This window comes from Pholcus phalangioides, unplaced genomic scaffold (genome assembly GCF_987345545.1).
Source record: "Pholcus phalangioides strain wild (caught in Gottingen) unplaced genomic scaffold, Ppha-v1.0 ptg000042l_1, whole genome shotgun sequence".
Taxonomy (NCBI): domain Eukaryota; kingdom Metazoa; phylum Arthropoda; class Arachnida; order Araneae; family Pholcidae; genus Pholcus; species Pholcus phalangioides.
This window is the reverse complement of record NW_028301628.1, coordinates 420,614-427,972: the sequence shown is the minus strand read 5'-3', so window position 1 is coordinate 427,972 and position 7,359 is coordinate 420,614.

Sequence of the window (7,359 nt, the reverse complement as noted above, 5' to 3'; positions counted from 1 at the left end):
CAACACATTTAAATTAGCATTTTTTTTTAATTTTAGTATATAGTACTGATGAGTGCCAAGTTAATTCATTCGTTGTGTACAGAGTAATTTTTTTAATACCTCACCTCAATTAGAACAAAAATGACCAACCCCCAAAATATTTGTGATAATTATTTCATTTTTTCACAATGTGTGAGTGAAAAGCTAAAGCAGTGGTTCCCAACCTTTTTTTAGGCCATGCCCCACCAAAGCATCTCTGAAATCCTGATGTCACCTCCCATCCCATCAGTGCCATAACTAAAACCTTTTGTCTGGAGGGGTTCACCCCCCCCCCCCCGCCCATGAAATTATAGGTCCATAACAAAAAAAAAATTTAATGTAAAAACCATTATTTTTTTGCTTTGAATCCTTAAATTTTGCCCCACACCCTAGTTCTGTCCCTTTCCCCATTACTTGTAATTCTTGTTATTCAAAATACAAGTATAATGCCACAAGAGGCAACATGCCAACAAAAAGCTGAGAAAAAGATGCCCGTAGAATATGGATGCCATATATTTCTAAAATACAACCACCCCCAGTTAAAAATACAACCACAAAATGTAAAGACTATATATACATGATAAAATATAATAGAAAAGTAAACTCCTGTTCGCGCTGAAGGAGCCGCAAAGGTAACTTGCTTAGTTGGAAGTAGTGGTCCTTAACCAGGAGTTTGGAAGGACTTCATGGGTCTGGGAACTTGGATGATGAAGAAAGAATTAACTCATTATTTAAGAATGATTTTTCTGATTGTTACGCCGGTGCGAACTTTTGGAAAGGAAAAGCCAGTTGTGTCAGCCTATCTCTTCCGGGAATTAACCCTACGTCCTATTGCATACCAGGCAAATGCTCTAACCCATCAACCACAGGCACAACTTTTCTTTTCCATTAATTTATTGTTCTTACATTTCTACACACAGAATATTATTTTGCAGAGAGGGTCTGTGGCCTCTTCATTTTTCTTAATTTATTAGTGTAGGGGTTTGTGAGCTTCATCTTACTGGCACAAATTATTTATGGCAGGGCCATTTTAAAAGCATCATGAGCCCTTGAGCCAAGTGATTTTTCTGAGGCCCTACCTGGGAAATTTACATGCTTACTCTCGAAAGTTTCGACCAGATCTCATTTTTATGAGGCCGCTGCCTTCTCTTGAGGCCTCTAGACTGTGCCCAGGTTCCCCTATGCATTAAGACGACTCTGGTCATTGGAGCACAAAACGTTATGAACGCTTGGAAAATCAAACTCCTTCCAAAGAAAACACAGAGAAAAATAAAAGAAGTTATCAAGAAATAGTTTAAAAATTAGAAATTTGAATCTGATATAAAATAAAATTTTGATGGGAGTTTTGAAAAGAGTTGCAAGCATTGATAGAAAAACTCATTCTCAAATTGTCCCCTTGTGGGGTATGGGCGCCCCCACAGTGGGAATCACCGGGCTAAAGCTATAAATGACTTGAGACCCTAAAAAATTAAATTTTGTTCTAGTTTTTTACCAATTCTCCTTCTGATGCCAACCACTAGTGATGAAAACTAACCCTAGAACTGACCGCTTTTTTTCCTGTCCAGAATATCATTGTCTTACAAGCAACGATAATTGGAGCTATTTAACTTCCAAATGTGAATTACTCTTTTGTGCGGCCTGTTTTCTTTTATGATTATGTAGAGAATAATGTTCTTTCTTTTAAATTGTGTAATAAAAGGATATTGCATCACAGTTTGAGTGAGTCGTTTTAGTTATATGACTTCGTTGATGGTCTTTAATAAATAATCTATGTGCAAGTACTCAGGGCCGGATTAAGACGTTTGAAGGCCCTAATCACGGGTGATTTTGGTGCCCCATCCTCATAGGTATATATTAGTAAAAATATATTTCACTCAATATTGGAACTACCAATGAATAAAACCATGAAATATTTTTTTTCCCCCAAAGTAATGAACATCTGAGCCAAAATTTGTAATATGAATATTTCTAAATACGCACTTCATTGAAATGTTTTCTGCTTTTTCCTTGGCGCAAAATCCTTGATTAAGTCTTCGAAACCAATGCTCCGCAACACATCCGCTTCTATACGCAGTAAAGATAGAGCATCGAGCCTACCTTGTTGCATAATTGTTCTGTTAAGATTTTTCATATGCTTTAATTGAGAAAATGAACGCTCAGCAGAGCAATTCGTAATCATCAATGTTAAAAATGTCCCGAAACCAGTATCAACATTCGGAAAAGCTCACTCAATTCTTCAATTATTTTATATAGTTCCGATTGTGAGTGAATTTTGTTTTTACAGTATTTGTTCCATCGAATTTATGCCGCACATAAGAATGGAAGTATTGTAGCTCAGCTGCTAAGTTCTCGTTCAAGTCCTAGGGATAAGCATCAATCAGTTTTGATTTTCACATACAAAAATTTGCATGAAAATTAATCAAAAAAATTTTTTTAAGCAAAGCGTTGCGCAAATGATTAGTTCAAACATTCAACGTCAGTCGAAAATGTGGGTTAACGCTTTATATCCGACATTATGAAAAGTAGAATGAGAAGCAAATTGGAATAAATCAAAATAAAACCGTAAATGTAATGATAATAAATATTTATCATGTAAATTATTTGGCATAGGTCACTTCAGTTCTAATTAAAGACATCAAAACAATGTTTTTGAAACAATTAATTAGTTCAAAACACACAAATAATCGAACGTGGTATTTTAAAGTGTCGTCTTTATGCAAAAGGTTAAATTATGTTTCTGTACATAATATGTTAGATAAGTGACCTCGTGTTGAAAATTATTTTAATCAATATTTTGATCCAATTTTTCGTCATCAATACAAATCGATTGAACAGAAACAGATGATGAAAAACTCATTTTCAAATTGAATGTGATGGGTGTTTAGAAGACAAGCCCGAAATTTACTACCTCCACGGTGGAAAGCAGTTTTCGCGTGTTCGGTAACTGTAAATTTGCCTGGTAGGACCTCAGAATGGGGCAACCAGAGTCCTGCCTCGAGCAAATGGAGGCGGGGGGCCTTACAAAAAATATAAACTTATTTTGCATGATAATAAATGTTTTCAAGAGGCCTCAAGATTTCTCCGTTCTTTCATATCTTGGAATAATTTTAGAGAGAGAGAGAAAATATATATTTTTTCTTTATTTTATTCTCCTATCATTTTTTATATTTTATCCAAATTTTTTCCAAACTACCTTTTAGGGTGACTTCCCAGTTGTTTTTTGGTGTTTGCATTTGTATAAGTACAGAAAACAAAAAAATGGAATTTAAATTTTTTTTTAAATTAATTAAAAAATTAAAACACGTTAATCAATTGAAAGGTAATTAATTTGAATTGAAAAATAACATGAACTGAAAACAAAATAAATTTGATTTTTTTTAAATTGGGAAATTAAAGTTCTATGCATAATTTTAAGTTTGCGCCTTAAGCACGAACAAACAAATGGCGCCATTCACAATTTCCCCCCCCCACACCATCGACCAAAACCTGGCTACGCCACTGGTTGTACCCCTGTGTCAGGAAAGTTTTCTGACAAGGACGAACCGGGTATCGAACTCCCGACATCTCTAAACATTCTTTGGTTTTTTTATAGCGTAATTCTCGATTCTTGGTCAAGCGTAAATCTTGAAGGGGAAATTTTTTTTCACAAAGAACTCATTCTATTACACTCATTTTTTCATTATTTCAGGAACGCGTTGATAGTCATTGGATCGTAATCAAACACAATCCATTGAGAGGGAATGGCATTTAAATTAATTTTATAAAATTCATAAATTATTAACAACAATTAGCGCGTGATCCACCTGCTGACACTTCATCGTGGCTCGAATCATATTGAACAGACATGAATTTTTGTCACACTTTTAAAGCGTTTCATCATCTCTTTATCAAAAATTCGTTGCAATTCGATAACTGATCATTTTTCGGATTTTTTATTGCTGTTTTTGTTTAATTAATGTAAATTAATAGAAGGTAAAGGAATCAAGTACTGGAATTCCATGACCCCCACAAGGGTGGGGCTGACAGGAAGGATCGTCTTAAGAGCATCATGGGTCCCCGAGACAAAGGATTTTTTGGAGGTCCTACCTGAAAAATTCAACTACATCTCGTTTTTCTGAGGCACCTCTTTTCTTGAGGCCCTTCGGGCACGGCCCGGGGTGGGGGAGGCATGCGTTAAGACGGCACTGCCTAAGGTTCGCACCAGGCGTCCTCCTTTTTCAGTTTTGAATCTGGTAACCCTATCTGAAGACCACATAATCCGTATTTTCACTTATTTGTTCGATCATCCATATTGTCCGATTATTGCAAATGTGCGAATTTTGTTACCGAAATTTTCGTCTCATAAAAAAATGTATGCTAAAGAAAACAATCTACTCTCTCTCTCTCTCTCTCTCTTTTTCCTCGTCGTATGAGTTTCTGAAATTTTGATATTAGATGGCAGCATCAACAGTATATAAATCAAGCCTCCATCAAGCTTATGTTACTGGAGAGAGTATACACGTCAGCAGTCTCAGCCTTGGCACTGCTGAGAACGGTGTCCTCCAACCTCTTTCGTCGGAACATCACGTGACTCGGCGAAAACACACACAATCCCCCGTTATTTTCTTACGGCATCCACAAGAATTTAAAACAATAAATGAAAGATAATTCCAGAATTAATGAAAGATAATTCCAGAATTAACGAAAAAGATATAATTCCAAAATTAATGAAAGAGACATTTCCAGAATCAATGGGATGTAATTTCAGAATCAATGAAAGAAACAAATCCAGAATTGATGAAACAAAATTCAAGAAATAATGAGGGAAAATTCCAGAATTAATGAAGGAAATTTTTCAGCATTAACGAAAAAAATTATTATAGCATTAATGAAAGAAATTATTCCAGCATAAAATGAAAAAAATAATTAAATCTTTTTTTTTACCTTTAGAGAGATGAGCCCAATATTCGACCGAACTGTACATTTATTTCTATGGGCAAATTGTCAGGCGGGAACTTTGTTTACACCTGATTTCCTTGCATTTGATGTCGCTGCCGTCGCGGCGGCTGGATGCTCCCTCCAGTAATATAAGCTCGCTGCAAGACTCAGAATCTCTGTCGTCTGCTTCTCTCCAGGTTACTTGTTTCCGACGTCGCCTTGTGTCCTGAAAAAATTTCTGAACTGGCAGTTCGAACTTCCAGTTCTGTTTGTGAGCTTAGCTTGTAGGGGACCGACATCTTGTCCGTCGTCTGCTCATTATAAGAGGTTCTTTGTTTTGGACGTCTCCTTATGCTCAAATAAAATAACCGAACTTCCAGTTTAAACTTCCAGTTCAGTTTATGAGCTTTGTTTATAAGGAACTGAGCGGAATAAAGAATATAGTTTTTTTTACTTAAACTTCCACATCACCACATGAGTCACTTTTAAATTCGAGATTAGATGGCAGCACATTACTATAAAGTGGAGTTTGGAAAAATTCACTTTTTACCATTTTACCTGTCATCTGCTTGTGTGGAGGTCCTTTATTTTGTATGTCTCCTTGGGTCTTGAAAAAATTACTGAACCGGAAGTTTCATCTTTCAAATCAGTTTATAAGGAACAAAGCTGAATGAAGAACTTAGTTTTTTATACCTGAGCTTCGTCATCACCACATAAGGCACTTCTGATTTTGAAAGTAGGTAGCAGCACGAACAATATTTTTAAAAATGAATGTCTTAAATTCATTCTAGAGTATCAAATTAATTTTAAGTCCCTTAAAATTGTTAGTGCCATTGTGAATTCGCTGCAAATGCTGCTACAAGGCAAAAAAAAAAACTGCTATTGGCGGACGGCGTAACCTTCCGAGTCACCCAGTATCACTGAGCTATAAGTAAAGTTTATTTATAGGTTTGCTTAAAGCTAGACTGACCATATTTCTTCGAGAGAAATAAGGGACATCGGGATTCCAAATACGGGACATTGTCAATTATCGCCAAAACCAATCAAAGTTGTCAAATATTGTTGAAATTACGGAAAAATCACAATGGCGGGAAATGATGCATCGCTGCAAACTGCAGTGGATTAAAATGTATTCCACGAAAAAGAAACGTTCAAAGCAAATGTGGGAGATTAATATTCTCATATATAGTTGTAATTATCGTGAAATAATTTATGAGTTGAAAAATAATGTCAATCTTTGACTTCAATAAAGAATAAAAATTCAAGTAGGCTTCGTGTAAAATACGAGAAAAACCGGGACACTATTGCCAAAAAGTCGGGAGGGCCAAAAAAAAACAGAAAATACCGGGACTGCCCCGGAAAATACGGGACGTATGGTCCACCCACTTATAGCTCAGTGCGCCTCGTATGCCTACGAGCCGTTAATTTATTAGTGCAGATTATATAATGAAAAAAAATTCCCTCCCCAAGTTGAGGGGTGGGGGTTATTTAATGTCTGCTTTGCCCAAGTCCATGGTCCTCACATCTTGGAGCAGGGTTCCCTAGGCTGGCATCTTTCGCGAGCCCCTATATGATGAATTTATAACGTGAAAAATACTGAGAAGCGTCCCAGGCCATCTCGTCCATATTCCTGGGCCCCAGGGCTGGAGATCTGTTAGCTCCACCCTCGTGGGGGCCATGCCCAGGGGCTTTGCAAAATTTGATTCCTGAGGTGTATATCTCGAGCAGGGCCGCAACTAGATACTTTGTCATCCGGGGCAAGCCGGCATTTTGGCGCCCATTGATGTAGGAGAAACAGTTAAAAGGTGAATTTTGCGCCCCCTTCTGGTTCAGCGCCCGGGACACCAGATCCACCTGCCCCCCCCCCTAGTTGCAGCCCTGGCCCCCACATCCTGGAGCAGGGCCGCTAGGCTGGAATCTTTTATGGGCCTCACCCCCCCCCCCCCCCCCCGGTCAGACTTTCCACGGGTCCTTCTATAGTTAATTTATAGCGTGAAAAAGTAAAAAAATTATGAGAATTATCTCGGGCCCCGGAGCTAGAGCCCTGTCAGCCCAGGCCCATGTGGGGGCCGTGGTTGCGGCCCTGAGATCCCAGCCGTAGGCAAATATATACAATATATGTATTGACGTCAACGTGTTCCCCCAGATGCTCAAGTCTATCTTCGCCTATGACCCATGTCCACCCACAATTACGGGTCTGACAGAGCTCAGGAGATGATTCTTTTAACTTTTTTATATTTTTCACAGAACAAATTTACTGTGGGGGATGGGACGCCAAAGATCTCAGCTGATTGATGTGGGGTAACCTATACATACATTTTTTGTGTAAGTTACCGTAAATGTAATAAATCCGGTGATTATGGACCATCGTGGCTCCCACAGCCTGAAGCAAGGCCCCTAGGCTGGGATATTTTTTGGGCCCGC